We start from the raw sequence: 24,178 nt of genomic DNA on the forward strand, positions 1-24,178 counted from the left end.
TGACAACATATACCTTTAATGTTCTGATCTTATTTTGTTGAAAATCATTGAACAATACCTGTGAAACAATAAAATCTTTGTTTTAACTTAAACAACCAAAGTGTCCTGAGTTTTAGGTCTCAGAGCACAAAGTAACAATGGATGGCTGTCAGACCTTCCTGGAGATATATAAGATGAGTTTCATATGTAAGGAGGGGCCGATCGCAGATCCCCCCAAAATAAAGGAAATCTGCACCGATCAATCAGTGAATGTCTATTTTTGGCCTCTCGTTTCCACAGAAACAGCTTTTTAGCTGTCCTAAAATGCAAACTCTTGAAAACGGTGGAAGAGTGGAATTTTCTGAAACGCTGACGCCACCATTGTGTAGTGTGCAGTGTAAACAGCCAGCTGGAGTTTTCAGTGAAAACGCTGGCATCACGCTCTTATCAGCAGTCCCTCAGTACTGTTGTTACGATTGTCATGGACTACCATGTTGTGCTTGTGCTGCTGAATCTGCTGACTGTCTCTATACAAAGTGAGCATCTGTTGCTCCACCTCTGCTTTTAGCTTTCATCAATACACCAGATGATCGGCCCAACTCTACTTCAGTGGAGATCTACCAAAAGCTGCTTCTGAACAAGACAGTTATAGTGCCACCTTCAGGCCAGGCATGCTTACTACAGCGTTTTCAGTCACTCAGCGTTTCTATGTAAACACTGATTTTTTTTCTCTCTATTTTAGTGTTTTGAAGTGACATGTGTAAATGGGGCCTAAGTTGACTGACAGGTCAACACCCTGCAAAGAGGCTCGAGACCCGCCTTTTTACCTCATACTCAGTTGATCAAAACAAGTTTAAGTTCAGCATCTTCAATATGGCCTCTGTTTGAGACACATGCAATCTCATGACATGAAGGAGCCAATCAGCAAGGCTAGCTTGAAGAGCTGTAGGATATGGCTTAAAACCAATATCTTAATATTTTTAAGCTTTATCAGGATAGACGATATTCATCTTGATATTATGATTTCTCCTTTAAATCACAATCTACATTTTTAATTTAACACTTTCATGCATAAAATGACACCAGTATAATGATTTAAGCAGACTCTTTGGTTGGATTTTTAAAAATTGCTTGGGTGGGTCGGGGAGTGAGCTGCTTGCTATGACAGGAGCACCTGCAAAAAGAGAAGGAAGTGAAACCTTAAAGAGAATAACACATGGAGGTCTTAAAACATTTTCATGACATTTTGGACTCAATGGTCACGATATAATCATTTCATTTATCTCACATGCAACAACCCACAATATATCGAGTACTTTCTATATATCCCCCGCCTCTATGATCCATGAATACTTGTAGTTTCTTTTTCAGTGAACAGTCAGTGCAATAAAACAATCAACACAGGAGAGACTGTTGAACACAGCGGTTTAAATTTTGAAGTCAAACAGTTACAGAGCACTTCCAGCACATATCACGGACTGTGATAACCACTTGACCTCAACAGAAAAAAACTTGTACACTGACTTAAAAGAGGGGGCGGAGCTTATACCACAGTTGCAGTTTGAATGGAAAGTGTTTACATGTTTGAAACTGTGACTTTTCAACCACAGCACACCATGAAACCAGTAAACAACCCGTGTCTACTGTTGCATTTTGGTCTGTTTGAAACTGATCTGTTCTCTCAGTTTCTATAAATGAATGTGTTTGGTGCTCATGTGGACTCTCCTTCAATCGTTTGTCTCTTCAACACCAGCCTGAGGACTGTGGATGAACTCAAGCTTTATCAGGCCTGGCATGTTTGCATCCCATCATTCTGCAGATTTGCTGATTATGTGCATTGTCCTGATTCAGTAAATTCATACTCATGCATTTGACCTTTATTGTCTTTATGTAATGCTGCAGTTTGCCACCCATTGTTCAGTGGAGAGGTAGTATAAAAGCCTCTTGGAGCAACAGCTCTGTGAGAGAGGAACAGTAATGAGTGGGCTGGAAACCGTGACAGCCAGTCTGCTGCAAGGAGGGGGGGTGCAAGAGAAAGACTGAATAAGAGGAGGGGGCTACACGTGGGAGTACACCACAGCAAATATGGTGGGAAAAAAACAGCGTTGCTGCGGCAGCCCGGTTTCACTGAGCAGATGAGCGAATGAGCAAGCAAGCATGTCTGGTCCAGACACCCACACTGCCCTGGCTGCTGTCCAAGGAGATTAGCAATATATTGTTACGTCTTTCTCTGTTTTTCACTGTGAGCTACGCTATTTTGAAAACCGTGTGTGTTTGTGTGTTTGTAGACAGACAGAAAATGTTATTTAATGTAAGCCCTTTGTCTTAGCAAGGATATGATTTTCAAAATAAGAGAACTTTCCAATAAATGGAACAAAATTGAACATTAGTTGTGTTATCACAAGTCACTGATGGCTCCTTTATCTTTGTGGTCAGAAATAGTGGACAGCAGTGGTTTGGACAGCATCTCTTTCTGACATATTTATTAACCAAGAGAGTGACTTATTAATGATCTACATGTTAGCTTTTTGAAATTTATTTCTGTAAAAATCAGTCACCAAGTGTGCTTAAACCTCCTTGTTCCATCATCACAGGCTGATGAAATCAAAGCTCACCTGTCCCTCAGGTGTCCCTTGATATCAGATCATCAGTGGTCAGTTTTCTGCAGTGTTACCTGCTGTGAAAACATCAGCAAACTCTGCTTCTGACCAAGGAACATGTTCTCCATTAGGGGGCAATATGGGTAAAATATGTCAGGATGTTTTTATGGCAGGATCTGGATCTGGATTTGAACAAGACTGTTTTTAATATTTAAACTTATCTTGACCTGAAATCAACATTTTTAGACCCGAAGACTCTTGAAAGATTTTTATGCAACACTTTTTGTCCTTTCTGCTCCATTACATAACTTTAATCTTGTTTTGTGTCCTCTGATGTGTTTGTTGAACTCTCACATTTTCACGTCATGGTTCATCCGTTCATTTAAAGACGTCAGCTGTAAGACTTGTTGAGTTTCTGCAGAATGCGCAAAGCTTTAGCTTTATACAAGCTGTCTCTGCTTAGTCAATGTAGTTTAGTGAGACATTATTGGATAGACTTTGGTTTTCTTAGAGCAATTGACAGAAAATGTAAATGTACACATCATTTGGAACATGATTGCTGTATGAAAAAGGAGTTTGGGCCATGATTGGCCACAGGCTATGGAATACGTTGGTTCTGTCTCATGAACAAACAAATCCAGTGAACTCATGCTGAGCTCGACCAATGGGGCCATGTGAACAGGACAGTAAGGACGCGGTCATACTGGCCAATCGTGCCGTGCCAAAACACGCTTCAGCCCCAAAGCACGTTTTGAATGGCCAGTGTGACCGTAACCATGCCGTGCTCAAGCATGTTTCCCTTCCGTGCTTTGGCACGCTTCGAAGAGGTGGGCTTCAGCACGGTTTACTTCATGCACGAGCACAAGTACGCGGACAGTGCGTGCGATCCATGACGTATGATCACCGCGAGCGCATATCTCGACAATCTTTTTAAACAAAGCGGGGTGTTAGAGGGCTGTGTCAGGCGTAAACTACTCACCATAAGTCCAAAAGTCTCTAAAGTTGTAGCAGTGCTCTCTGTGTCTCATTGTGCTGACTCTGATGAGATCAAGCTTCATGTAAACAAAAGCTTCACGATGACGTAGGCGGGTCATGCGCGCGTGTGATACCCGCTAAAGTCTGCTTCATATTGGAGTAGTGTGACTGTTGGCTGTACTCTCCAGCTGGGGAATAGCGCTGCAGGGGAGGGCAATCGTGCTTAAGCACGGCACGGTTTGGATGGCCAGTGTGACCGCGCTCTTTCACTTCCCACCAAGCGGTCCGGTATGGATCAGTACAGTTTTGTACAGGTGAGACGGTAAAAGCGTCATCACATTTGTATTTCTAAGCAGGATGCTGATAGCTGCATCAGTTACGTGATAGCAATATAATAATAAATCCAACAAAGAAGGAAGATGCAATTCAATTTTGTGATGTCATTTTCCAAACAAAAAAAGTCGGACTGGAGAGTTAAACATGTCAGGGTTAGTTGTTGTTTTAGATTACCGCTGTTGCACAGGAAGTGAATACTCTTTCAACCAATCAACGGACTAGAGTGTTTCTAGCTCCACCTTCTGGGGTTGGATTGGTATGACTGGCACCCCAACAGAAGGGTACCAAAAAAGTGGGACGGGTTGGTAATTTGGGGACCTGTCCCTGTTTTAGTCAAAGGAAACGCCATAAAATGCGTGCTGTACTGAGGTGAACCAAACTGGAACTGCTTGGTGGAAACAGGGTTCAAGTTTCTCTTCATGTATATGGTTTTTGAGCTTTTTTGTTACTTTTATGGCTCCAAACCAGATTTTAAAGTAATCATTTATAAAATTCTTGTTAGCTTAACATTATCACTGCTACAGCCACTGTCTGAAGTAGCGGGTGATGTCTCCACTAGAAAAACAACGTGAACAAAAAAACAGAAGGGAAAACTTTCTGAGGCTTTTAGAAGGTCTCTCTGTTTATCACTGTAAACCCACTGATTACATCATTTCCTGTATCTGTCAGTGTTAGTGGTGTTTGTTCATGTTAAAGGATCCTAATGAATAAAACAGAGATGGAGCCTTGGAGCTGACTGCTGATGACATGTCAGTCCTTGAATGACTCGGTCTTCCTGAATTCAGTACTCGATGTTCTGCCTGAACACCCAGAAATGAAGGTGTTTTTGGTCCCTGATCATTCCTGCTGGACTGAATATTATTCTAAATTTTATACCTGAGTCTGTTGCCATGGCATCAGTGAAAAAAGCTTCAGGTGTCTGTTGTCACATTTTATTCAGAGACAGCATGAGCGCTCCAACCCTCTGCTGTTCTGTAGGTGTGGTTTGATCCATTGTGGGTCTGTCTTTAACCTGTGACTGAGACACTGTGTCCAGCTGAGCTGACCACGAAAATAAAACTGAAGAAACATATTAAAGAACAGGTTAAGAACCATTTGTTGTGTGTGTTTGTCAATGTCAGTAACCGATTAGTGGAACCAAAATGCATGTGTCCTATCAAATCCACAGATATGGGATTGTGGAAATTTGAAACCAGTTTCAAAATGGAACCAGTTCTCAGGACTGGAGTCTAAGAAATAGTCAGGTTTGATCTCTCAGGAATAGCTTTGAATAAGGCTGCACAACTCAGGCAAAAATGTTAATCAGGATTTTTTTGCTTGGAACTAAGATCACATTTCTCTGGCACAATTTTTTGTCCACAAAATTTTTATTGCTGCACTGATGAACTTTAAAAAAACAAAAAAAAAACTATCAAATGGTCATTCATAGAAATGAGTATTGATAGGACTTTATTGATGTTCTTACTGATTCTGCGTATCAGTCTGATTCTTAATAGAATCCCTCATCTGTGCCTCCTGTGGATTTATTTGTGTACAAAAAGTAGCTTTTCAGGTTTTCTGTCAACATTTTATTGAGTTTATAGGTGAATAAATATGATATTGGTCAGATAATCTAGATATCTCTGGAAATAAAGTAAGTACAAATTTTTGCACATGATAACTGGATCCTAGATATCTGAACATATTGTTTTGTTGTATGTTACCAACCTAAGTGGGCCATCTGGTGTCTGCTTTGAGTTGTAGTTATGAAGCCGCCTTCAGTAACTTTTCTTCTGTCTTCCTGTTTAGAAACATTTACCTGTCAGTATTCTGACATTTAGAGTTGGCAATATTGTTTTCTTAGTCTAGCTGTGATATGTTTCTGTGATGATAGCTGAATTTTTGCTTTAAAACCAACGTTATACCAACGTATGCTAGCCACAAGCTTATCAATTTGATTACCCCTTTATGTTAGCATGGCTCAGTTTTCTCTATTGTTTTTGGTCCATTAGGAGTGATATATCATGATGAATGTTACTAAGCTTCTTGAGAACTAGAGCCTTATTTACCAGTGTTTTTGTGTGAAAGTAATGCACTGAAAATTCCCTAAATTAAGCGTGAATGCAGACCGGTATCAGATTTTTTTGGTGGCAGTCCGTTTATTTGTGTTTTTGGTCAAGTATAATATGGCCCCATCTGAGTGCAGAGGAAACCTGCAGACGAGCAGGGAGGGGAAGTTTGGTGCGAGCGCTCTGGGCTTCTGCTGCACAAAAACACTGCTGTAGGGGTAATTTCTACCCTAAACCTTGTGATAGGACCCAACTTGTTCCATCCCGGAGTATCACTTTAAGGGGGCGTTTTTTTTAACAATGCAGCCTGTGAAATAAAATGCTTAAGAATTATCCGTGTTTGGAAATGAGATCACGTACACGTATGAATCTGGATCACGATCTTTTAACAATAAATCCTGCTGCCCTAGCTAAAAATCAAGAAAGTAAATAGTTGATGAATTGATAGACCTCTCTGTAGCTCTTCTACATGTAGCAGCCACCCCTTCACACCCCCTGATGGCTGTAATTTAAAGATGTCATCAGTATTCATTCATTCATTCATTAGTTTTCTTATTCACATACTACTGGGGAACTGTAGGTTGCTTGGGGTTTAGTGTTTTGTCTGATGACACTCCTGCATGTGTTCTGCATGTCGAGAAACTTGCTTGAAAGAAGACCAGCTAAGCCACAGATGCCACAGGTGTGTGATGCTGTTTACCACTGTTTGAGGTTATTCTGCAAAACTGAAGCAACTAACTGTTAAATATGTGTGTGAGAGAAAATGTCTGAATGTTCGTTTACCCCAAACACTTTGTCTTCCTCTACAGCAGCACACACAGTTCCCAACCTTTTTTTTTCCTCTCAAGGTACACGACAGGAAAAAGCTTTGAGTGCAACACTTCAAATTTTCATTGCTGAAAGAAAAGCAGGATTTTCAAAGAGCAGGTCGAGTAGCTTGGCATTAAAAAGAAATACTGAGAACTGGAGGGTAATTATTGTGAAATGACTCAGCTCCGTCTAAAGTACAACAGTGGGCTAAAAATCCCCCCTTCTTCAGATCCTACAATGTTTTTACTCTTCATTCATTCACTGCTTGCTGCTGTGATGTTAAGAAGGTTTAAGCTTCTTTTCATGATATAGAAATTAGCATTTAATGCGGCACATTTGCACATGTACACCACTGGGACCATGCATATTAATCCATTAGTGAGGAAAACAGACCATTTGTACTAATGGTGAAAAAAATCCATTAGCAGTATGCATGAGCCAGGTTAACGCTGCAAAAGGACATTATATCTAATGGAGGTAGACCCCACCTTTACAGGTGCTAATGGCAGGATTACATTGTCAAAGATGGCGCATGATGAGTTTATGTGTTACCGTTTAAAGTTAAATATGCAAATATCATGGGATTTAATTAACCTGAAGCAAAGTATGATAATGTGGAGCTATACAGCAAATTTAGATTTAGGAGAAAAAAACATTTTTCAGTTAAAAGATGCGATAAGGGAGGTAAGTCTCAATCCAGCTCGCTGCCATCAGTTTTGCAGGTTTGTAATTTTTTTTGTCTAAATAACAACCCTCCTCTTTTATCTGGGCTGGAGACAAGCAGAAGTAACTACAATGAGACACACACGCGTGATTTTATCTGCTGTGAGTGAGGAGGACTAACTATCTGTGTTTTGGATGGGGGGGGGCTCACATTCGCTGACCATCGAGGAGATCAAAACACACTTCAACCTCAGATTTTCCAAACTCCAGAAAAGTCACAAGAATGGTCGTCTTTAAAAACATCACCAGAGAGGTCTGAAAAGTCATTTAACGTTGTCAACACCAAGTCGAGGTTTTATCCTCCACTTTCTTACCACCATCATCAGAGCTCACACTGGCCCTCATTTATCAAACGTGCGTACACCTGAAAAATGGGTGTACGCTCCTTTCCACACACAGATCAGCATTTATCAATGTGAATGTGGGCGTCAGTACGCTCAAATCCCACGCCAGGTCTGAGTTTGTGTACGCAAGTTTCATGTCAGTGGGCAGCACGGTGCAGTGAGAGAAATCTGTCTGTGGAGGAGAGTTATTAGGTCATGTGAGCGCAGGATATTTTCAGAAATAAAAACTGATGTTCTTTGATTAATATTTAGATCCTTGAACTAGATATGACACCAAGAATGTTTCTAACATTTTACTCTTCTTCTGCAAATCAGTAAAATACATAGCTATGAAAGAGAAGCACAAGCTGTCAGCTGATTTCTCCACATAAAAAAATGTGTTTCCTTCATCAGGTTACTTAAAAGAAAAACAAATAGTTATAGGGTTATCCTTTTTTAATACACTCCCATGTCAATGATGAAGTCTTCGCAGAGAACATTCAGACGACGCTGGATCAAACTTTTAGCCTGGACTTTTGGAAGGAAGCCGTATCAATTACAGGATTTATAGTGGAGAAGATTATTTCACTCCTCGCAATATAATCATAGAAACTTCACCTGTGTAAAACAGAGTGACTATTTCATAACAAAATGCTGTTCATTTAAACAGGATCACAAACAACCTGCTCGTCTCGTGGTACAAATAATCATAAAACTCTTATGCCACTTTTCTGACTGGCAAACAATGCGGCGTCATTTCTCTCTACCTCTGTTGCTATGGCATTGCCGATCCACTACTCAGGGAAGTTCCTTTTTTCCCGTAATGTGTCCCTCCATGTCGTAAATTCTGTGGGTTCGGCCAGCTGAACCTTGAATATTTAGGGGCGTGTTATGTAAATTACGATAGTTTTCAGCCGCCACATTTATCAACAGCTGATTGGGCGTACGCCATTATTGGCCCTGGTACGCACGCTTGATAAATCACACGCAGACGTTGCCGTAAACTGATTTTTACACCCAGATCTGCACCAATTCCCACGCAAGATTGATAAATGAGGGCCACTGAATCTAAAGTGCTCAGTGACAGCAGAACGACTCAACGCCACACCCTCTGACTCTGACTTCTCCACTCGTCATGTAAACAACACACAAGCTTCCCCACAAAGTGTACGGCTACACTCCTTTGCCTCCAGTTGCGCACGCGTATGATTGGAGCTACCTATTCACTCTAAACTGAGCTGTAAAATAAAAAGAATAATGAAAAAGCAGCAAATGAAGCACACATGCCCTGAATCAAGTGAGGAAAACTGAACGGTTCTGATTTTTTTCATAAACCGCTTCTTCCCTTGCCTCAGTATGCCAATATCTGCAACGATAATTGGCTCCTCTGATTATCGGTCTATCCCCATGCTAAACATCATACATCTTGATGTTTTGGGTTTGACCTGTTGAGATGTTAGTCATAAATCAGATTTTCTAAACGGCAAACTCAAAAACAAGAGAACTCAGTCATGATATCAGTCTTAGGGATGGGTACCATTTGAAATGATGTGGTACTAATACCTGGTACCTTGCAATCAGTATCAGTACTCGGTGGCACCAATCCCTGGCACTTTTATGTGTGTTTATGTGGTAATAAATATTAATTTTTAAAATAATAAAATCACCAAGTTTTTTAATTTAATATATTTAGTTCTCAGTATACAAACCTGCAATCCTATGTCCAGCATAGAAAATCTCCTACTCTTCCATTCCATCACAGCAAAGAGGATGTGTTTGGGTACCTCATCATGGTACCTTGTCCTTGACCTTTTGATTTTACGTGAATAAGTTCTCGGTACTACAGATGAAATATGATTGGTACCTATAAAAGTACCTGATTTGGTACCCATCCCTGATCATTCTGCTGAATATCTGTCCATTGAATATCAGTACACAGTCTGATACATATTTCATCCACTCACTGATTTCTCACAAAGCTGGGAATTGTTTGCCATTCCTCAAAGTGAGTTTTAAGGTAAAAGTTGAGTTTTTCGGTGGTTAACCCTCTCACGTTGTTTAACAAATTGTAATCAACAGTACTTCCCTTGCCAATGAAGGAGTCTACACCTGACTGACTGTTTCATTCCCCTGTGAAATGAGTTGGTCATCAAACCAGTGATCAAATCACACTGTATATTTCAGGCCCCTGATGATCCAAACACATCAGTAGTAATCTATTAACAGAACTGTGTTTGTTCTGTCTCTTCTCATTGTGATGTGCTTCTCTGTTCCCAAGTCTATCCACACTCTCTGTTTCCATTTTCAGAGCGCAGCACAAAGCAGCACAGCCAGACAGCTTTAGTCCAGAGACAGAATGAGTGGTTTTTGGCCTTTGGGATTAGCAGCTTCTGATCCATGTTTCTGTCTATATCCTCTAAAAAAACCTGTGACCTGGTGGCTCCAGCCTGACTCCACTTACTATGATGGGTTTCTGTCGTAAAGTGAAATCCAATCTGGTGTCAACAAGAGGCAAGGATTCAATCAGACTAGATTGAAGCCAGTATTATAAGTGAGAAATGTTCATTATTTGTCTGACTATCTGCTTGTTCTCAAACATTCACACAGCTCTGGCTTGATGGAGCTGGAGGGGTCTGGTGTTGGTTCCTAGTTATACCAGATGAAGTACAAGTGTCTGATACTTGTTTGGGGACTTTATCATTGCCTGTTTTCTGTAAGCTGGACAATTATCCACTTTATAGACACACCCTCTATTTGGTATGTTTATGTGTCTTTGTGCTGGGTATATATCTCTGTATTGATTATGTATGAGGAGTAAGCAACAGTGTATGTGAGCCACCGTGAGCAGAGGACGAATCTGTGACTCATAGGAGAGGTGGTGGTGGTGGTGGTGGTGGTGAGGTTTTTTTCTTGCTCCTGATCCCAACCTGCTGCCTTCAGATAAGAGAACACTGAGGCAGTGGGCTCTGGTTAATCCTCCATGTGCACTGAGCCTGTTGTCTGCCAAAGACACAAATGGATGGGACAGGCTGGTCATCCATCCCTGCCTTCCTCTGGCTTCTGTTTAGAGCTCCTGAATCACAGAGGACGGAGTGGGTTGTGATCTTATTGAGTAAGCCTTGAGATAATGTGTTGATTGTTCAACAAACCTTTCCAGGCCTAACGTCCTCCCTCCTCCCCATTTATAAAGAAGATGAAAATAATGAGGTCTCTGGATGATTTCCTCTTGAAACTCCCCATTAAGACTGTTTAAAACTGTTTCTACTCCAGGTGCTTTTTCCTGAAAACAGTGGTTTTTGCTGGCAGTGTCTTTTTACTGTTCATATCAAATATGATTCAGAGTTTACAGCACTCAGTCTCCTTTCCAGCGTCTGTGGGAAGGAAGTCTGCAACTACAAAAGCTGATTTCTAACAAGGGATGGGTACCCTGTTAGGTACTTTTAACGGTACTGATCCAATTCTTGTCTGTGGTGCTGACCACAGATTCACATAAAACCAAAAGGTACCATGTTTAAGTACTTAAAGAGGACATATCATGCTTGTTTCTCCTTTTCACTATGCCAGATGCCTGTAAAGCATTTCTGCATTTCTGCCCTCAGTACAAGTCATTTAGTTCCTTCATTGCCCCACAATTGTGTTCTCAATATCCTCATTTTAGGCCATTCTGAAGATCTTGTTGAAACGCTCCGTTTGGAGAATGACCTCCAGTAACCTCGCAACGTCACAGCCCTTTGTGCTCTGATTGGTCAGTTCTATCAGAGGGGCAGAGGGGGTAGAGCCAGGGGGCAGTTTTTGCAGCATGGCAGTATTTACAAAATCGCCACATTGAGTGGAGCAGACCGAGCGAGTTTGCTGTTTGCCAAAACTTCACCCTAAGGCATTGATAGCAATAATAAAATGGCAGAGTGTAGGATACGTCCTTTTGTATTGGACCCCGAGTCAGACCCGGATGGTTCTGCAGCTCAAGAGGAAGAAAATCCACCTGGACACAGATCATCTCAGGACGCTTCAGTGTGATGAGTCAAACCGGTACTGTAAAATGTATAGTTTATACGTGGAGATATAGGCAGACTTCACCAATAAACTATTTCTATAACAGGGCTCCATCCTGCTCCTTCACTTTTCTCTGTCTGTTTTATCCATCATGCTGAAAGTGTAGTCTAAAGATCGCCTCTACCGTCAGTTCGTCACTCTGTTATTACCGCAGCATTATTGTGGTCCAGGTTCACAGTGCATGTCAGAACAAGCATGCAAATATCACAGTCTCAAAAGTATTACGACGTCTGCTAAAACTACAGTGTTTTAACTGCTAATTCATCATGTAAAGCTGAGCTGCTCAGCAGAGCAGAGTCCCTGCATCCAGCATTTGAGGGGGGATACTCGGCTCTTGGTGGGTGTATCCCTCGGTGGTGGTTGTGTGACTAACTGACATCACAGAGGAGGAGCTGCTTTATCAGATTACTCCAATTAAAAGAAAGGATCCTTGTGTCGCCACGACGGTCGAAATCTCGCGGCCAACTGGCAATGACCTATTTTCAGAGGCATCAAATCTTGTTCTAAATCAGAAAAATATCAGAAAAAATACAATATCTCATTTTTTGAAAGGTCAGGGGCTGTAAGGTCTTGTTTTTAAATTTATTATATTATATGTAAGTATTTAATCAGGCATCAGCATGATATGTCCACTTTAAACAAATCCTTGTGACTGCGAGAGAATGGAAGAGTAGACGATTTTCCATGCTAGACATGAACACAGCACTGCAAGGTTGAAAATTGAGAAAAATAAATATGTTAAATTGGAAAAACTTTCAGATATTATTTTCAAATAATTAATATTTATTACCATATAAACACACACAAAAGTACCGTTGAGAACTGATACCTATTGTGAGGTACTGGTATTGTGAAAGATATCCATCCCTGATTCTAAGCAGGTGTTTATGTCTTATCGAGGTGTACACCTGTGGCTCGTTTTCTTTGTTTCAATTCAGGGGCAAAAATGATACACTTGTTGCAGTCGTCTCTTTGTCAGTTTTTGTTCACATGGCAAAAGTCTGCAAACAAATGCCATGAGTGATCAGATATTTCTCTCACTGATCAGAAATCTTACCCGAAAGGCGGGGAGTTTCCTTATTTTCATTCATTCTGGTTCTTAACCACAGACATATAGCATCAGCACCGTGTGTGGCTAGTTTGTGTTAATCTGGCTAATCCACGAGTGTTTCACAACGTGCCTTTTTTTTCAGGAGTCCAGACTGTGTCTGCATCAGCGTTGCCAACCCAGTCAGGAAAATCATTATTTGCTGTCCCAAAACTGTTTTTAGAACCAGAAATGAACTTTCTTCTATCATTCGTGGTTTATTAATGTCCAAATACCAACCCTCCTCCTTTATCCGAGGCTGGGACTGGAAAAAGTGACCTCAAAGAGACAATCATATGTGCGATGCTCACCGTCACCTGCACTATGAGGAGGACCTGTCTGTGATCTATGAGTGTTTTGGATTGAGGAGGGGCCCATGGCAGCACCTGCTGCTCGTTGTGAAGCAGCAGCTGGAGATCAATACATGCTTTCAAATCAGTCTCCAAACTTCAGGAAAGTCAATAAATTTGTAACTTGGTTCTTTTATCTTCTTCTTCTTCTTCTTCTTCTTCTTCTTCTTCTTCTTCTTCTTCTTCTTCTTCTTCTTTTCTTTTTTTTGAAAAAAAAAATACTACAGGGATCAGAAAAGTTACTAAATACCATGAAAAAATTGCTTAGTTGGCAGCACTGGTCTGTGTTTTCTTCTTCTGCTCCTTCTTCTATTGTTTTGACTGAACCATTAATAACCAGTGCATTACTGCCCCCCACTACTGTGAACCACAGCTGTGAGTCAGTTCAGCCAGTTGCTGAGACCACCCTATTCTGGTGATCTTGACGTGTTTGTTTTGTCCCACATCAGAGTTCGACTGCTGTGTTCACATATGTCCAAATGTCTTAAGGGGTTTGGGTTCACAAGCCAGGTGTGAGTACACACTAGGTGAAAATTGTCTTAATTAGACTGAACATGAGCCATGTTTATCTGACAAGTCTAAAGAATTTCTTTGAAATGCACTTTATCTGAGAATCTGTGAGCTTTTTGAAGAGTATCATAATACAAGAAACTACATTGAAACATTTTTCTTGCTGGTGTATCAGAGTTAATGCAACAGCTGCAGCTCAGATAAATTATTTTTACTGAATAGATCTCACAAAAACACAAACGTGAATGACTTTTTAAATTTATACTAACTCATATCACTTCAATGGATAGAGTTTTATCTTATAAATACCCTTTTTCTGTGTCACTAAACAGCACATAGACCTTGCTTACGTCATGTGTTTGGGCGAGCAGTGAGCTGCATTAGATGAACCTGTTCACTGGGCCATTGGCCCACCCACCTCCTGTGTTTCTGTTACATAACCTATGAGGAGGAGATGAGTGTTTTTTACAGCGTGGTCTTGTTTCTTTGAGCCGTGAATGAACCGTGTGTGTTGGTATAGACATTCAAAGCTGTGCAACCAGCTGCTGGATGTGAATGATCCTGTCAGAGGACTGTGTTTGCTCTCACATGCTCTCCTGTGGACAATACAATGGATCGTGTCGTGAAGGCGATGAGTTCACTTCAGCCAAGGTTTCCTTTGGCATGCATGGCTTTACATGTCTAATGATTGTGTGGTTGTGTGTACATGTCTCTTTCCCTCTCTCTGACTCCGCTCTGAGGACAGTGCATCGTGGTTTTTATAACCATATGGTGTGTGGGAGATCCATTTCAGTCCGTGTCAGCGCGCCAGGTTTCTGCTGATTCCTGTATGTTTCCACATAAAGGCACCACCTGCAACTATGTAACACCCCAGTCGAACAGAACTTCAGTTATTTCATGTTTTCTGAAGTTCACTGAAAGGCTTTTACAAATCTGAGTTTGTACTGAACCACAACATAACACCTGTCACAGCAGAACACTAAAGGGTCAGACTACTCAAATGTCCTGGTGCTGATCTCAACGCTTTGTTTTAAAAGAAACACCAGATCTTTGTGAGACTTGCTGAAATGATGAGTTCATCACATTAGGACTAGTTCAAGAACTAGTTCATGAAATGTTGCAGAGGTTGGCCACCCCTGATGGGCCTCTAAAGGGCTGGCCAATCAGAAGGAAGGAGGTTTGTGGAGCAGGGAGCCTTAAAGAGCCAGAACAAAGTGTTTCAGGTAGAGACTGAAATAAGTGTATTCTGAAATAGGAGAGGGACAAAAATAAAGATATTTTTGAGCTGTAAAACATATAAAGTGACTACAGAGACACAAGAGGGACAGAATAAAGACCATAAAAACTTGATACACAAAACTCTTTAAGCCAGTGAGTTTCAGCATTTTTGAACAATTCTGGAGAAGTCGTGTGAGACGAAGTAAAACACGCCCTTTTAGTAGTCTTTATAGTAAAAAGCTGATGTGTCAGAGACTAAGGCCTCACAAAAAAAGGTTGTATTACTTAAGGTGCAGTCACACTGGCCATCTGTACCATGCCATGCTCAAGTGTGATTGGCCCCCAGACAGCAGTCACATTAATCTGGCTGCCTCTTGTACGTGTCATCAATTCAGAATAAGACTCATGCATGGCACACCGTTCATTTGTCATAATGGGATCCATCGGGGCATAGACAGCGCCGCTCCTAAAACTGCATTAATCGTCCAAAAACTCATGTTTTTCACCAATACTCCATCATGGTCTGCTCCGGTTTAGTCCTCTGCTGCAGTCTGTGTCACTCCAGACAGTGCTGTGTGGCTGTACTGACCATGCGCAGTACTCTCTGGAGAGCTGACTCCACTTCCTCCTTTCTTTGAGCTCGTCATCTGTTAACTCTGGCTCAAAACAGTAATGACACCCATCATATTCAAAGTTCTCCTCCACAACATCTTCATCAGATAGATATTCGTCCATTTTACACAAAACTGGAAAAAGAAAGTTGTCACGTAGCCTGCCGTCTTCCCCTGAAACAATGAGCCGCACTGCGCATGCACAGAGGGGCAAACGTAAACAAAGTTTTTGTCTGTTCAGAGGTCATTACAGCCACACAGCGCTGTCTGGAGTGACACAGACTGCAGCAGAGGACTAACCCGGAGCGGACCATGATGGAATATTGGTGAAAAACATGAGTTTTTGGACGATTAATGCAGTTTTAGGAGCGGTGCTGTCTATGCCCCGATGGATCCCATTAGACAGACGTCCGCTGCACAATTTTGGATCTAAATATCTCCTGAAGCACTGCTTGGATCAGGAAAGCCTTCTGGGTGAGTATTTTGTTCTACTTCATTCTATAAACAATGTAAAAGCTGTATTAACTGAACTTATCCTTTAAGTGACTTTTTGGCTTACTTTGAGTCGTTTTGCTCAGACACAGCCCTTTGACACCCCTGAATTGATAGATTGTGCAAGGTGGTGGTTTTCAAGTAACCTTTCTGCATGGGTAGATGACGAAAAGCGGTTGAAGCAGTTTTGTGTCATGTCCTACTTGCCTGTGCATGGTACAGTGTACCACACTAAAGAACACCTCTCCAAAGTGTGCCAAAGCCAAGTGTGCCTGAGCTCGGTACCAGAGCAGTCACACTGACCAAACAAACTAGTCTTAACGATTTAAAGGTCCCATATTATGCAAAAATCACTTTATTAAGTCTTGTAGTGAAATCTGTGGGTCTTTGGCTTTCCTCCCAGCCCACAGAATGTGATATTTAATGACAAAACCTACACTTAGTAGTGCTTGTGAATGTAAAATCCTGACCTCAAACGAGCTGTTTGGATTTTGGGGATTTGCCGACGTCAGCGATTCCCTTTTTTGACCAATCAGGAGCAAGTTTGACCTGATTGGTCCACCAGAGCAGATACCCCCGAACCTCCTCCCCGCCCACTCCTCTCCCCGCTGCTGTTGTATACAGCCACATAGTTCCATGCACAAGCTTCCCATCTTGGAAGAAGACAAGATTAAGTGGCTAGAGTTCATTTATCAGGAAATGAGCCAGCTACACTCAGTAAAACTGTGCATGTGTATGCTAGCGACTTCACAGGGCTAGTGAATAGACTGGTCCTGAATCCAGGTGCATTACCAACCATCCGCCAACAAACCTGGGACCCTGGAAATGTGAGTGTTTTAAATGCTGTGTGCCGTGGAGCAGATGTAAGAGCTTTTCCTTGGTGTCCCCCTGTCTCTGTGTTAGCTTCAGGATGCTAACTTTGGCTGCGGTTAGCGTGTTGTTTTAGCCTGTAATGTAACAGGAAACGAGCTTCGCTGTTTTCTAAACATTGTGCACTCGGAGCTCGAGGCGCCGCTCTCAGTGACACTGAAGAGCGGGGCGGTATCAGCTGTGGCTCATTTACATATGAAGGCCACGCCCACTAAATCAGAGCGTTCTGAACAGAGGGGCTATGAGAGCCTGGAAACAATGCTGCTGTGCTTGATTTATTGGCTTTTTGGAACAAAACATGTTACTACCATTTCATGAAGACATTAATGATCCATATTAAACTGCAGAAAAGAAGCATAATATGGGGCCTTTAAGACTGCTTGGGCACGGTTCGGTGGCCTCACCCTCAGAGTCCCAGTTAGGACTTTCTTAGTGACCTCCAAAAAGTCTCACTTCTAGATAAACACCTGGTGGCAATTCAAGATTTAAAATGAGATTATCAGCACCAAAATGATTTTTAAATGTTGTTTCTCATTACCTGTGGTCAGGTAGTCCAGGACTGTATCCAATTGCAGCACATAGAAGTCTCTATGACAACACAACGCCATCCTTCAAAGTTAAGCAGTGAGAAGAGAGATCTGGGATTTTCTTTGCTGAAAACTTTATTTTGTAGAACTGGCAAGCTGCAGTGGTCTGTTCAAACTTCAGAGTCTATCAATAAAATGCTGGGTAGATGACTGGCAGGACATAACCAGAATTTACTCACAGATTACATATTACAGACATGTCTCAGAGCACCAGGCAGTGAGTGGCCCTAAATAAAGCCAGGTACATAACTACAAAACAAACTTAGCTTACAAAGTTTTCTTGTTTTCACGTTTCAAAGAGAGCCACTACATGTGTGTCTCACATCCTCTGTCCTGTTGTCGGTGGATTGGACATTAAAACCAAATTAAGAACTCTGGGTGGTTCCTCTGACAGCAGACCATCCTGTTACTAAGCTGCTGTTATCTAATCCCCTCACCAGGCTGCTCTGATTGTCTTTAACTTAGTATATTTCAGGTTTCAGTGCCCACTGAAAACTTTTAGCAATTTTTAACTGATTCATGCTTTGGTATTCCTCTCGCAGAGCTGCTGCTTTTAGACATACTTTCAGGAATTCTGTGTCTGTTGTTTCATATCCTCAGCTGGTTTCAGAAGCTTGCTACAGACAACAATAGAGTCATTAAGAAGTGAGTTTCTAACAGTAACACAGTTTGGGGAGTGTTTGCTTTTCTGGAGGAACAACTTCTAAAGAGTTTGCCTTGGAAAGAGAAGTTGTTTTCTCTTCCGCCCATACTGTTGCTTCCTGAGTCTTCAAGAGGAAGGAATTCCCTCTAGTGCTGGTTACCCACCCAACATCCTAAAACACACACACACACACACACACACACACACACACACACACACACACACACACACACACACACACACACACACACACACACACAGGCTGTTTCCATGTCTTTACAGAAGTGCTGTTTGGACAATCTAAATGTATTAAAATCACCCTGTGTGGTCAAACAGGGTGGTCTACTGCTCAGGGTTTTTTAAGTTTTTGTTTTCTGGTTTGTTTGTTGTTGTTTTTTGAATAAAAGGTGCTTTTTGACAGCAGGAACTAGGGTCTAAATTTAGTTCCAGGGTAACTCATCTGCCCCTTGAAACAGCCCTGTCCAGGGGTTGGTACTTTCCACATGCCCAGGAACTTTTGGGGGCAGAGACCACAAGCTAAATGTTTCTGTTTGGACAGTAGGCCTGAGTGTGTCTCAGCTCCTGGTGTTCCAGTTTAAAGGGTGACCCAGTAAACTGGAATCTTTAAACTGAAGGTGTCAGTGTATATTCAGTGTAAAACAGCTGTTCAAACACAGAAGAAGTCCTCAGGAATTCATCCACGTGTAGTTTGAAATTTGTCAAACGAGTTGTTATTTTAGCATTCATGCTTCAGGTGGTAGAGTGGTTGTAGGTTGAACTGTTTTGAAAAGGCTTCAACTGTGGTTTGTCTTGCACTTAGGGATGGGTACCGAATTAGGTACTTTTATAGGTACCGACCAAATTCAGTCAAAAGTACCGGGTACCGATTCACATAAAACCAAAAGGTACCACATTCAGGTACCTAAATGCATCTTTGTGACTGTGAGGGAGTGGAAGAGTAGGTGCTTTTCCATGCTGGACATGAACACTGCAATTCAAGGTCATATATTGTAGAATAATTCTATTAAATTGAAAAATGAAATATTTTATTATTAAACAAATTAATATTTTTTACCATATATACACAAAAAAGTACCGAAAAGTGGTACCGTTGAGTACCGGGACCAGGTATCGGGCATCAGTACCGAATCGTTTCACTGTGAAAGGTACCCATCCCTACTTGCACTGCAAAAAAAAAAAAAAAAACTAATCAAGTTTTTTTGTCTTATTTTCAGTAGAAATGTCTCTTTTGACTTAATATGAGGTTTGAATTGCTTGTTACAAGTAAAAAAAAATCAGCTAATGGGATAAAAGAGAAGTGACTTGTATTAAGACATAATTTTGATTTCAGTTTTAAGAAACTTGATGAGCACATTTCTCTTATCCAATTGACAATTTTTTTTCTTGTTACAAGCAATTCAGACCTTGTTTTTGTTTGTAAGTAACTTGAAACAAGACATTTTTCTGGACTGGTCGGGTGTATTTTGCTCATATTAAGTACGATAAGTCAAATTTGACCAAAAAATAAGATTAAAAAAAATTGATAAGATTTCGGGTTTTTTTGCAGTTTGTGACTTCAGTTAATCTCCTTTCAAGTGTCAATCCATCTGCAGCGAAATAAAACAGCACAGACTGAATCTTTTCGATGCTAACAGGCTAATGGCTACTACGCATAAGATCGTTGACCTGTCTTCTCCTTGTTGAAAGGCCTTCATTGTTGTCTTGTTGCCCTCTACTGGTCTAGCAGTGTGTTGCAATGACCTTTATTTTTCCTAAATACACCACTGGACTGAGTTACATAATCTGCCAGAGTCTTTGGCTTGTGGTGGAAACATGGACAAACAATGGGCCACAGGAACCACGTAGTTACCAGAAACAAAAAGTTCCTAGAACTGTTGAAAGTCCTTAGGGATCATTAGGTATTTAAATTGGAAACAAGTATTGCTTGAGAACTGATGTGATTTAAAATTAGATCATTAAAATTTCAAGGATTATCACAATAAAAAAAGTCACCAGGGTGCAGGAGAGAATAATCTCAAGACTTCAAAAGCCTCGATTAGACATGAGATGCAACAGGTAAGCATGTCAAATAAAGTATTAGTAAATTAATGTACGTGTTTAAAAATAGTTTAGTAAAATGTGTGTGAAACAGTGCTTTGTCTCTCCTTTTCCTGGACAAATGTGTTCACCTTGAGGCCTCAGCGATCTGCGCAGTAACCCCAGAGAGTGGTAGGAGTCTAAATAATTCATCCCTTGAAACAATTTATTCAGCTGATCGTCACAGTCTTATTTCAGTCTGTGCGCTGCTGTTCTCGCACTCTGCTTCATTCCTCAATGAGACCTTCTCACCGTCTGCTTCATCAAATAACTCTGAGCCGCTCTCTGAGCCGCTCTCTGAGCCGCTCTTTGAGCCGCTCTCTGCCCTGTGTGCTGTCTAATCTTCTGTCTTACTCCATGTGCCTTTCTGTCTTTTGGTCATTCAGACCCCTAACTCACATTGGTGCTATTGGGGGAGGATTTTACTTGACCCCACCCCTCCTCACTACCCCACCCTAATCAGGGCCCCAATGCTGTCCATTCAAGAGGCCTGCAGAGGCCATTCAGTCCAGAGCTGTTCAAGCTCACAGCCTGTTTGAGTGGAGGATGGGATAAGGAGTTGGTCTGGCCTGTACTGGCTTTTCTTCACAGTGCACGCCCTCAGTCTTTGTCTGATACTCAGACCTGCCTCTGATAATCCTGGCACAATGCATGGCACATTTTAGACGAACTGCTCCACTGACACTGAACAGACGAGTATAAAAAAAATAGAAATATGGAAGCAGATGGATTTTTATTTGCATACATTTCCTTTGGCATGCATCAGTCAGTCATTTGCTTTAAACTGTATCAATATAACCGTTCTATGCATGAAATCAGTCAAATGATGCAAGGTAAACACATGTTGGAATGATCCTTGGATGAGACTGCAAGATCCTTTTTCCTGCTGACTCCCTCAAAAAGTCCAGAGAATTCAGTGGGATCAACACCCAGCTTGGGACAAGTGGCAACAGTGAAGGAGGCTCCCAGAATGCTGGGTTCTGGAATGCTGGGGGGCAGCTTGAAGAGATGGAAAATAAAAAAATGAAGCATTTCTGGAGCGCAGATGGCCCTGTGGTTAAGGTCGTGCTCCATGAGGTTTACCCTCACATAAGTGGCCCAGGTTCGAATTCAGCCTGTGGCCTATTTCCTGCATGTCACTCTCCACTCTCGCCCTGTTTACTGCCCTGTCCACTGTCCTCTTGACTGTCCAATTAAAGGCATAAAGGCCCAAAAAATAACGTAAAAAATGACGTTTTTCTGTCGGACGCTGTAACACTTTATAACTCCCCTATGAGTATAAGAAAACTTGAACGGACCAAAGATTACAAGGGGACAAGACCTCTGGAGTCCTCTTCTAGGGCGGACTTATGGGCTGACCTTTATGTTTCTTGGACTACACCTTCATTGTGGTTCTCAAATGAGGGTAAGTGTACCCCCCAAGCTGCATCTTCTGGTCCAAGAATATGAGATAATGCTGATGTGCTAAAATCTGCTGTTCCTCCAGTGTCCACTTGAGGCTGGCCCTGGAAGTACCAGAAGTCACATACACAACAAGCCAAAAAAAGCCATTTTCAAAGCAGAAATTAACCTATTTACAGCCTGGTTAAAAAACGTCTCCTGTCAGGATCCCTAATTTGACTATCAGCACACACTGTACAGGGGGTGAATTTTTTTTACTAACTCGGCAGTTCAGAGAGTTCAATCAGAGAAACAGCTAAGGTCACGTGACCGGCAGGTGCCCTTGCCACTACCAATAGGGCGGCGATAGCAGAAGTGCTTTATTTTCGGTTTTAGAAACAGACGGGTGACGTCGGGAGACTACGTCCATGTTTTATACAGTCTATGTTACCCTATGGGAGTATGCAAGATTCACAAATGTATATTCAGAAAATAGCAAACAATCAAAAATTTCTTTAACACCATTTATGCAATCAGTGTGTGAATCCAATATAAGTTTAAACTCTCATAAACTGAATAATATATCCACTAGACAGGAATAGTACAGCACTGTGTTTTACATCTTTTTTTTCCAATCAAAACTTCTTTATTAGGGAGTAGTTAGCAGAAGAAAAAAAAGACACACTCTTTGAGCTGTCATCACAAACATATGAATAATAGAAAAATATATAATAATACACAACAAAAAGTAATGGTATTTTTGAGTTTAGCCCCTTGTTTACACAGGAACCACATTTTAGCTGACATACAATGAAAACTCCTGAAAACGGCATCCAGAGTGGTATTTTTTTGAAACGCAGCATCCAATGCTCGGCTTTGTGCAAAACACTTTCATTGGGGCAACTTAAACCACCGTGCACAAACGGACAACAACAACAATAACAATAGCGGACTGCCTGTACACGCCAGATGATCAGCCCACCTCTACTTTGGCAAAGAGCTACCAAAAGACTCTGCAGTTATATCGCCACCTACAGGCCAGGCATACATACAGTATTTTCTTTTCCTAAGTGTTTTCGTGTAAATGCAGATTTTTATCATTGTGTTTTTAACATATCTCCAGAAATTTCCACATCTGTTAACACTGATAATTATCATTACAAGCTTTCCTCTGCTGACACCAATATCATGCGTCTCTGGTTGTCTTGTGATTGTTGCTGCTGTTTGTATCGGTGCAAAAGTCAAGATTGGCTCAGACCACAGCGTGATATCTGCATCATACATCCACTGGTTTGCCCTCTAGTTTTTGACTTCAGCTTTTAAGAAGATGATACTGGTCAACCTCTTACTCCTATTGGGGGTGTCCTGATACAACCTTTTCACCTCTGACATGATACTGATATCACAACCTTGAGTATTAGCCAATACCGGTGTCAATCTGATATGATATCAGCATGAATACACGCTGTTATTACTTTTTTTTGTAGGGCTAGGGCGATATGCTTTTCTCTGGATTTGATTCTGTTAAGATTTTTAGGGTGCCATTCGGATTACAATAGCCATTCTTTGATATTTCTAATTTTTGCAGTTATTAACACCAGACCATGTGAAAAAGTTGAATGATGATAATGGTGTCTATGGACTATACCAGGAGCCATATTTTCCCAAAAATGCACATCACATGGGAGTCAACATTTTTACCTCTGCTGGAGAAAAGCAGCAACTTTTTTCCAACCCAGCTTACAAACAAAGACTAAATATGAAGGATTTAGACTTGAAAAAAAGAAAAAGTAAAAAAAAAGAAAAAAAAAGAAAAAGATTAAAAAATTGTAAAACAAAACAATCCAGCTACTTATGAATCGACCTTTTCTCCCACCTATATTATTTTGTCGTATGCTATGTTGGCAAAAAAAGTCTTGATCGATTGGTTACTCAAACTCAGTGATGAGGTTGGTCGTATCAAACTTCCCCAGTTTTGTGACACTACTGGAAACTTAAGTTTTGCATTCAGCTGCAGCATCGTTCTCAGAATTTAACGAAGCATACCCCCACATGACCAATGTCCCTCTCACACTCTACTCTTTGCTACTTCGTTAGCACGTTAGCATGCGCTGTTGTTGTGATCACATGGGCTCTGCACACCAAGTCAGAGTCTGAAATGGACTGCTTGTACTAGACTGCACACCTAATTTCTTCCCCTGGCTCCTCTCGTAGTATGATTGCATCAATGAAATAATAAAGCAAGTGAAGCTGTTGTACTCTTCACTTCCCTAAAGTCATACCTTCTTTTGTTCCTTTTTCATTTCTTCTTTGTTTCATGATGAGTCATCTGTGAAAGAACAGGAGTCCAGACATAAACAGGCCATAGAAGGACTCTGTCTAATAACTGGAGCTGATAAATAAAAGCTTTTCTTGTTGGTGTTTGAACAGAATAAGGCGACTGCTGAATGTAGTTATTTATTGAAATATCCACAGTCTAACACCAA

General features: G+C 41.2%; 1 protein-coding gene across 2 annotated transcripts in view; it reads left to right on the forward strand.

Moving 5' to 3' along the window:
- Positions 1 to 24,178, forward strand: part of LOC141800906 (neurocalcin-delta A) — an 87,056-nt gene that overhangs the window by 13,145 nt on the left and 49,733 nt on the right. The window lies entirely within an intron of this gene.

Source organism: Halichoeres trimaculatus, unplaced genomic scaffold (assembly GCF_033239565.1).
Source record: "Halichoeres trimaculatus isolate MK-OKI-2021-1 unplaced genomic scaffold, fHalTri1.1 fHalTri1_scaffold_12, whole genome shotgun sequence".
NCBI lineage: Eukaryota > Metazoa > Chordata > Actinopteri > Labriformes > Labridae > Halichoeres > Halichoeres trimaculatus.